This window comes from Amblyomma mixtum, chromosome 1 (assembly GCF_055824585.1).
Source record: "Amblyomma mixtum isolate Tamu chromosome 1, ASM5582458v1, whole genome shotgun sequence".
Lineage (NCBI taxonomy): Eukaryota > Metazoa > Arthropoda > Arachnida > Ixodida > Ixodidae > Amblyomma > Amblyomma mixtum.
The window spans coordinates 217,553,004-217,562,741 of record NC_143012.1 but is presented as its reverse complement, the minus strand read 5'-3'; the positions used below and the strand labels follow the sequence as shown (position 1 = coordinate 217,562,741).

Here is a 9,738-nt window from a genome sequence, read left to right as displayed (position 1 = left end):
TTAGACCTAACACTCAAAAACTGTGGCAATTGTCAGCGAAAGGCCGTCCACACACATGCATTATCCAAACATTGCAACATTGAGCATTCTGACCGCACTGGCAAAATAAAGACGAAGGTTCGTTCACGAATCGTGAGAGTTACTAGTTTGTTGTTAACGGTGTCACACTTTCGGAAAGGCTCCAGTGTTGTGTGTAAGTTCTAATGGGAGTTCTAATGGATGTAACCTATTTGAATGTCCATGACTCACGTCACACGTCATAACGTGGAGCTCATAACGAGGCTAGTGAGGGACACCACCTACATGCCTTTAACCTGTGCGCTCCGCTCAAATAACAAACGATGGCGCTGCAAAAAGTTATATCTTGAGGAAGATTTCGCTCATAATGCCCACAGGATCTCTTAATCTTTCCGCTGCCCTTCGAAGGAGGCGACAGCGGCCGGCCTAATTCAGTCCTATGGTGGGGCCACACCGGGTGCAATCTATGTGTAAAGGAACCTATGGGAGTTTTAGCTTACTACATGCTATCCTTTAAGCCAGAAAAGGTTTTGAAGTTCAACATGGTCTTAGCAAGGCACTGTTCGCCCTCCAAGCTTCTCGAAGACAGCAGTGTTGGCCCCTTTAGCGACTAATGGATGCGATAGTCTCCGAGCGATCAATGATTGGTTGGGCTTTCAAGGAATAATAATTACGGAAGTGCAGTTTTACCCTAAAACTAAAAGACAAACTATGTAGCCCTCGATTAGCTTGTATACGACAGCGACAGCGCCGGCGCGGTTTCCTAGGCGAATATCCTGTATACAGCAACCGCTGCATCAATAGATCTTTACGTGCCACGTTTCCGCTATGTCCGGCGAGGAGCATAGTAGCGATTCCGACGGGCTTCCAGTTTCTATGAGAGAGGGCAGAGAAATCATCTACTGGGGTTCTATTGGCGCGGTGCATTTCTTGAACAGTTTTATTCGCGAAGTCGGGGACCAGTGACTTGTCTCTCGCAAAAACTTGGAGGACGCTTAAGTCTTAGTGGACGGCCGCTGCTAATCGGCTGCCGCTATCTGCAGCCGCGCCATGGAGGGGGGAGGGAGGAAGAGGATTACTTTTTTCCGCAGATGAATGGCATCGCAGCGGCCCTCGGCTACAGTGGCTGGAAACCACCGCGCACTCCGCGACGGTTGGAAACTTTCAGCCAGGCAGAAGAGGCCTAATGTCAAAGTAGTATCGCATCACCACGTGGCGGCACACTCGGCGGCCACGTGGAGGGTTTATACCGCTTTCTTTCCCCGATTAGTGATGTCCAGATCACACCTTACACATGGATATATCACGCATATGCACTCATGAAATCGTTCAAGTACAATGAGCCATCCTAGAAATTGAATTAATCTGGTTGAATTACCTAATCGCTAATTAGCATAGTCACAATTAACCATGCACGCATCAGTTTAATTCCTTAAGACACCACAGCAAGTCAGAGACCACAACGTATTCACCACATCCACTTCTACCGCGCTTAAAACGAGGACAGCTTCTGGCCAATGGGTGGTGTGCCCTTCCCGTAACCCAGGGGACGTGGTTTCGAATCCCGCCTAATTCATCGAAATTGATTCTTCGCAGCAATTAATTTACTTTGCATATGTAAACATCCTTACGACGTTTGCGGCCAATCCGAGCACGTAGCACGAATTAAGTCTTTCATCGTGCCGGTACCGCGCATTGACGGAGCAGCAGATATATGCTATATCAGAATCAAAAATGTCATCTCAGGGGCGTCTTTGAATTACCCGCGCGAGTTCATGTGGTTGTGACGTCACGAACCGGTCGGTTGGTTCTAAGTTTTCGGCCACGCCGCCTGTGAACGCAGACACCGGTTGTACTGCGACACGGGGCCTTTAACACTAGTGCGTCGAAATTCCGTCCTTCGTACCTGTCCCTCGCGGCAAACCAAAATGCTCAGTAGCGGAACGCCACTGCAGAGATGTTGTATCCCTTGCCGCTGGGGAACTGGCAACTGTTGCATCCCTTGTCATGCCCGGCCCGACAATGCCGGAGCAGCCGGAGAACCGCGAAGACAAGCACCCGCCACGTACTTCGATCAGCTCCCCTTTATTCCCAGTTCGTGATGAATATATATACCAATGCATGTGTCAGCTGACATGATAAGGTGCGTGCCTAGCGCCACCTAGGTTATATAAACAGAATTGCTGAATACCACAACAGGGTTTACAGAATAGTTGCAAACTCTATGGTTGCAAACTCGCAAGACACTTGCAATACCTTGTATGATCCGATGAGGCGACGGCGGCGTCCTCGGAGCGCGGGGCGTCTGCCTCTCGGCAGAATATGGAGTCCGCCTCGATTCACTTCTCCCTGGGGATCCCGGCGAACGGGATCTGCCCCTTTTCCGAGGGGCGGGACTGCCCTTGCCGCTGCGGCGCGGTGACGGGGAGCGCGGCGCCTTCCTAGGTCGCCCAGATTGGTTGCCGTCGGCGTCTTCCTTGGCGACGGACTCGCGCTTGAGCTTCCGAGGCTCGGTCTCCTTGCCGCTTGTCGCTTGCCCCGCCTTGGCCAGCTGCTGCTCCGCGCTGGACTGCGGAGACGCCACTTCGTCGGAGTTCATGGACGAGGTGAGTCTAGGGACGCCTGCCAAAAAAAAACTAGCGAGTTCTTCTCGAAAGACGCTGCGCCGAAAGAACGTTCCAATTCGTCAGCGGGTGCTTTTCAAGGGCGTGCCGAACGAGAGCGCGCCACGTGAGCTCGTACCGATGGGCGCTTTGGTTACGAAGAGGAAGAAAAGCGGTTGCGTATTTATTCTCACAGCGCTGTTTATATAACTCCAAAGCGGCGGCGCTCAACATCGCATGTTATTTGCCTATTGTTGTTTGTCGTTTCCAGTTCCAGCCCTTTACCTTTAATTTCAGAAAAAAAAATGTGATACTGACTCTCCAGCCTTAAGTCTCCCGAATTTTGACCGATGTCCAGTATGTGTGGGCGTGTACCATTAGTCACTGCATGCCTGAACAGCAACGACGCCTAAAAAAACAGCTATGAATGGCGTCTCTTGCAGCAAGCAGCATATAGCGCGATGTATTCGCTCCTCCTGGCGGGACTAATTCCAGCGTAATGCCGATTGTCAAGGCAGCGAAGAGAAAGAGGAATCAGTCTGTAGTGGGAATTCCCTCAGAGGCCAACAACCACCACAACACTGGAGAGGTTAGTATTGTGATGTATACATGGCAGGTTACTCCAGACGAGGGTGGTGATGATAAAACTATGCACACTCAAACAAAATACTCTAGCACACACATACACAAGCGGAACTGCCACAATGTTCGTGTGGGACCTGTGAGCTTAAGAAACGGTAACTACGATTTTGTAGCACTTGGCCCTGGTCTTGCGTCACACCACGGTCCAAGTATATTGGACAGGCTGAGGTAACAGTCCTATCAGAAACATAAAGCAGATTTCAGCACTCTGTGGGATGTTGTGAAATTACTGCAGCTGCAGATTAAGTGATCGAGCCGTTTCCGCGCATTCTGAGCATAGCGGATTGCTAGAGAATCCGGATTTATTTTATGTATATTATCTACAGGTACTGTCGTTTCAGCTGAGACATCGCACAACCAACATGGTAATAAAACAAAAAGCAGACATAGAAGAAAACAATCACTTGACAACGTATATAAGGCTAAATGACAAAGCAAACGCTTGCCCAAAACGGGTTGAAGGTATAGCCTCCGTCTGCTAGCCAATGTTCCGACAAGATGACTGTTCGCATATTAAGGCGAAAGCCTTTAATGCCTCATACTGTCGTTAGCAGCCATGTCGGCAGACTTGTCCGCGTTTCGGCGTCACTACTTACAAAGAAACTGCGTCGAAGCTGTGTAGCGGAGAGGCTACCACTCCGCCACGAAGGCTCAAGGTTTGAGCATGAATAAAGGCGCGTCTGGTGAATGCACGGGTTTCATAAATGAAATGAAAGGAATAAACAAATAAAAATAAGGAGAGGAAAAATGAAAAAATAAAAATAAGGAAAGAAACGAAAATAGGACATGATATAAAAGATAAAATATGAAAAAATAAAAATATAAAAAGCAATAAAATACAAAAGGTACAAAAATAAAATTTGAAAAATGAAATATGAAAAATAAAAAAATAAATATAAAAACAGTGCGCCAGGAAAACTTTCGCCTCGCAGCCCTTCAGAGAGCCAAAGTGCCCCCTGAATTTTTACATGTAATTTATCAACGCATTAGTTACCTGACAGTATACGCAGGTATGCATCCAACTCATACAACTGCTCAATACACGATATGTGAAACTGGTTAGAGGTCCAGCAAGATTGCACCCGCAGCGTCCGGTCACCATATTGGTTCGGTTCGGATAAGAGTGCATTGGCAATTCTACTCTTTGCCGAAGGAGGAGCTTCATTCCTTAGGAAATTCGGCGGTATGAACAGATACTCCGGTGTAAGTGCCAGTTCTTACAGTGTACCTTTTTAAGCGTTGCGAACGATGCTGTTCGGCAGTGACGATGTAGATTTGATGCCAGATGCAGTTGTGATGGTGCCAGCGCGCATGAGAAAAAATTTGACGACGAAAAAAGCATACCCTCGGCGGGATTCGAACCCGCAATCCCCGGTTTAGGAGACCGATGCCTTATCCATTAGGCCACGAGGGCAGACGTTGTGGCGGCGAATGAGGCAGTTAAGGGTTCACAGGTAAGATGCGACCAGTCTTCAGAAAGAGCGCGAGCCGGAATTCGGCCCTAATCTCGGCGCTTCTTTTCGTTCTTCCTACATTTGCCCGTTAGTAGCGCATTGTCTATGCGCTGCAGCTTGTGCTATCGCCTTTTTCGATGAGAACTAAACACTCAGCTGTCTCGCCGCTGTCATGTCTGGCCCCTGGGTATAAGGCAGAAAATGCGTCCGTGCGCTGGAATCGTGCCAACTGTGGCCTCTCCTCCGTGCTTGTCATGACTTTGTTCATGACTTTTTTTCGTGTTTTTTTTTCGTTCGCAGAAATAGTGTGAACATTAAAACTAAGCGCTGAGTACACCAATAGGAATAATGTCTTAATAATAGAAGGCTAGAAATTCGGCTTCAGAGGCCACGCGATAAGTTTCGCCACTAACTGATTTATTTTCGTTTTGCCTGCCAATCACGGGTCGCAAGACCAAGATTATATTGCTTTTCCTTGTGTTTGAATGCGTTTTATGCTCCACCCTTGACAAAACACCAAAACAGACCAGAAAGGGCAAGATCAAATTGTGATATGCATGTTTACCGCCCTGCTGCGTGATGGAAATGACGATTTTCCGAACTGCTGGCGACATCTACGGCGTCATGCTTCATGGGAAACCATTTGTTTTCTTAAATGTCTTCTTCGTCGATTGTGTCCAAAATTGCTAGTATGTTCCTTTTTAGTTGACAAACGTTGTACAACAACAACAAAAAAATGAAATGAGTTCTCTTATGGTCAAAATCACATTTTTTGCACCGCATTCACACTTAACAACAGCTTGACTAGGCCCAGGCACTCGATATGCAACATTATTTTTCGAGCCCAGTTTAGGAAGCAGAAAAATAAAAGGACCGAGAGAAAAGAGATGCCACCTGTAGGAAGCAGCAGGCAACGTATGAAGCACACAATGAAAACCAGCAAAAGTTGGCGAAACACACTTTTTGCGAATACGAGTACACGCAGAGCTTGCACAATAAAAGACCGATTCAAGCATAAAACATCGCGAATAAATTACTAATGAAAAAGTAAAGAAAAATAGAAACTAAAACATGCACCTGGAGGCAGGGTGACATTTGTGGCAGATAAAAGGTATACTTACCTGGCGCGAAGTCGAGCGGTTTGTGGCCAGCTTCCCAGCGCGCTCGCACACGACCGTGCAACCAGCAATCATGAAAAAATCCTGTACAGCGCGCCGCAAAAAATGCGTGGAGACAGCAAGTGTGAGCGATGGATGACGTGCTGCACGGCGAGCCGCTGCTATCACGGAATATCTCTATTTAGGAATCCAGCGTAAACAATATCTGATTTCATTATTCCTCCACGGTCACTGTGAAGTGAGGCTGTGAACAATGTTTGAATTTCATGCAGTTTTACTGTTTTCCTATTCGGTTTGACATTTCGTATTTGGTTGGCGTGATGCCTGGACGGTAGGGTATTAATCCATGCATTTGGTTTTTGTTATCTGTGAACAGAAAACAAAGGCGACGAGTTGCAAATTTGTGTCTCGTTTTGCCCTACTCTCCCTTAAGAATGTTGTGTAATTGTTTTTAGTAATTTATTTATGATGCAATATCTAGAGTTAACATTACAGCAGCCAGGCAAAGCAAAGCAATTACACTAAATAGACAGAAATATAAAACAGTACAACTGCATAGACTGAACATATACGGTATATCCTAATCGAATCAGTAACACTACCATTGGAACACGATGTCAAGGAAGGAGAGGGAAAGTGAGGGAGGTTAACCAGAAGGTGTTCCGGCTGTCTACTTTGCACTGGAGTAGAGGAACGACGCGACATAAAAGGTTAAGAGAGTCACACGGGCGTGTCGCTCTGAGCGAAACAGTTCAGGTGAAATGCTTTGCAAAAGCAACACATAGCCATAATGCACAGACGGCACAGCAACGTTGATTCGCGTCACTGTATGTCAGGAGGAAGACGAAGGACTAGTCTAGGGTCCAAGGTATTAAAGCGACGGTTGAAAAATTCATCATTGTGCAACGCAGCAGTAAGTGTGATCTCCCCGGTCAGCGTGCGAAGCCTCCCCGCTGGGTCAACTCGCAAAACACGATGTCAAAGCAGGAAAAGAAAATCTTAAGCTTAGCAATGCAATAACATACACTAGGAAATATGCTATGTGAACAATGTCGGTAAGGGCTGTTGCAATTCATTATTAGTCAGGCTTTCTTCGAAGAAATGAGTATTTGAAACATTGATTACGTACATAGAAATGAATTAAATTTAGTTGATACCTTTGCATGGTTGCATATCAGGGCGAATGAGAACGCAAATCGGCGAGTTCAATCCTTTACCGTCCTTAAATAATTGGTAGAACAATTTTGCTTAGTTATGGTCGGCAGGCCTGCTCTGCATAGAAGATGTGGTACTGGTTAACGTGAGAAGTAGTTATATAGGAATAAAGCAGAGTTCTTTTCAACCTTTCCTATTTTGTTTATGTTAGTCTTAGTAAAGGGGTCCGAAACGTTAGCGGCATAATCTACAGCAGGCACAATAATAGATTTGTAAGCAAGGAGACGGCCAGGCGATGTGGACAGTCTCAATGTGCATCTGAAGGAAAACAATTCACGGAAGTCGTTAAGTGTTGCGAAGTTAATATGGTATTGAAAACAAGATTATTAATAAATCAAAGTCATAGATATTTACAGTTTGTTAGTTCTAAAAGTGTGACACCGTTTCCTCGTAGTTTTCTGAAAAGTAGAAGTACGTAAAACGAGATTAGGTGAATTGGTAGAAAGTAAGGTGAGTAGTTTAGGCAAGCAATTAAAAGCGGACGCAAAGATTTCTTTGAATACAATGTGTGAGGCAAACTTACAAGTAAGGTGACAACAACGACTACCACTTCAATCTAAAGCGAAAACTATTTAACATCTATTCATCTATATATGGTGCGCCAAGATATACTCAAAGAATGCTAATTTCAGGGCGTCTTTCCTCCTGAAACAACGGAAGGGATTTCCGCTGTTTCCACGCCTCTACGTGCTGCGAGTTTTCGGCCAGGAAAAGTCTCATCTTATCGTTAGCCTGGGGTACAGATATGGATAGGGACCGAAGACTAGCGAAACTTGCCGTAGCAGAACACCTGGTCTTCAGGACAGGCTCCCCCATGGCATAAAATAAAGAAAAGGTATAGGCAGTATATTGCAGAGCGGAAATTAAGTAAGCGCTGCAAGTCTTTTCTTAAGCAAACGAAAATCCTCGTTGGTCCAGGAATGCGGCTAGCATGGCATGGGGCGCAAAAAAATAATCAGTCTGGGTCTTTTACGTTAACTGGGAAGTGCTTGAACATCGATCGACCCTTTGAACGTCGGTCGTGTATTCGGCTTGATGCACTGAGCCTGGTCACTCTACACGGAATCAACGTCCGCTGGTCGGCAGTCACAGCATAGCCTCCGCAGGCGACGATGTCCTTGCAGACGTCACCGCCTTATGTGATGGTCTACGAAATGTAGCCCACGTACCACGACTTATTTAACCAACCCATATGTCAGCCCATCAACAGACATCAGTAATTTGTTACAGCGTCACCGCACCGCTATTGACTGCTGTGAGAAAGTGGCGCATGATGTTGTACGTGGTTACCTCCGATGGTGGAGTTCCGAGGAATTAGTGGCATCCAGAAAGCTAGAATATCGTGGTCGACTCCCGTACATAAGGTGTACGCTAGAAGCTGGCTCCAGTCAGAGTCAGAGTAGTTTATTTCGGCAACATTGGTTGTTTAGGAGGCAGACGAAAAGGCAGAAAAGAATGCCTGGCTCAGTGTATGCCCCCTGCCCACTCCCCATACGCATCAGTTAACAGCACTGTATCGACATGGATCAATTTTTTTTGTTTGTTTATTGGTTTCTTTCCAATACAAGGAAAAAGCGAAGGGAGAGCTAAAGGCTACTAGCCTGACGAGGCCCTCCCTCCGCATACAGTTTCGACAACATTACAAAAGAAATTTAAGAAAACAGCACACACATTTGTAGTTACACTCTACACAGTTCTATGTGATAGAGAATCTAGTACATATCACTGCACACAAATATATAAAACAGATTTCTTGTCGTAGATGTGACAAAAACGGGAAAAAAAAAACATATGAACACAAATGCAAAGGTCAATCATCATCATGAAGCTAAATTGTTAATACAACGGTAATACAAATAAGAAAACATAAATACCACAAGATGTACGCATCTATAAATAATGAAATGCATTGAATTAACGAAATACAGAAGACAGGAAAGCACAGAAGGCGTATAATCAATAAGTGAATTAAAAAGTAGCGGAATTTTTACCGTACTTGAATTGTGCGACGTGAAGGCAAAAATAAAATTTTCCCCACCGCGGTGGCTCAGTGGTTACGGCGATCGGCTGCTGACCCGAAAGACGTGGTTTCGATCCCGGCCGCGGCGGCTGAATTTCAATGAAGGCGAAATTCTAGAGGCCCGTGTACTGTGCGATGTCAGTGCACGTTAAAGAATTCCAGGTGGTCGAAATTTCCGGAGCCCTTCACTACGGCGTCCCTCATAGCCTGAGTTGCTTTGGGACGTCCCAATAAACTAAACAAAACCAAAATAAAATTTATTTGCAAGGCGGTGCTTAGGCGGTGAGATAAAAAAGCTAACATTGCTGGCATGACGCAACCATGCTGCCAAGTGAATTTTTCAGTTGCAGAGAAGGAAATGACTCTCTGGGTAAATATACGCGCTTGCATCGAAAATTTATGAGCATGAAATATTCGCCGCGCGCTGGTCGCGTCTTGTGCACAGTGGGGAACAGAAATAGCCGTACCGTTCTAATCAATTGTTTGAAAGAACATCTTCACGCGTAACTATTTAAAGAGGCATGTATTCAGGGAGTTTAAAGCCAATGGCGAGATACCCGAAATCCGTGCGATCTGGCTGAATGCGCGGGCCCCCAGGATAGCAGAGGCTATAGGAGTCCTGGACTGAGGACTCCACCCACGACGACCGGTCTCCCAGTCACCCCTTC

The 9,738-nt window shown here is 46.0% G+C and overlaps 1 non-coding gene across 1 annotated transcript; it reads right to left on the bottom strand.

Moving 5' to 3' along the window:
* Positions 1-4,604: 4,604 nt before the first annotated feature.
* Positions 4,605-4,677, bottom strand: TRNAR-CCU (transfer RNA arginine (anticodon CCU)). The gene has a single exon. It is a non-coding gene; the product is annotated as a tRNA-Arg (tRNA).
* Positions 4,678-9,738: the final 5,061 nt, after the last annotated feature.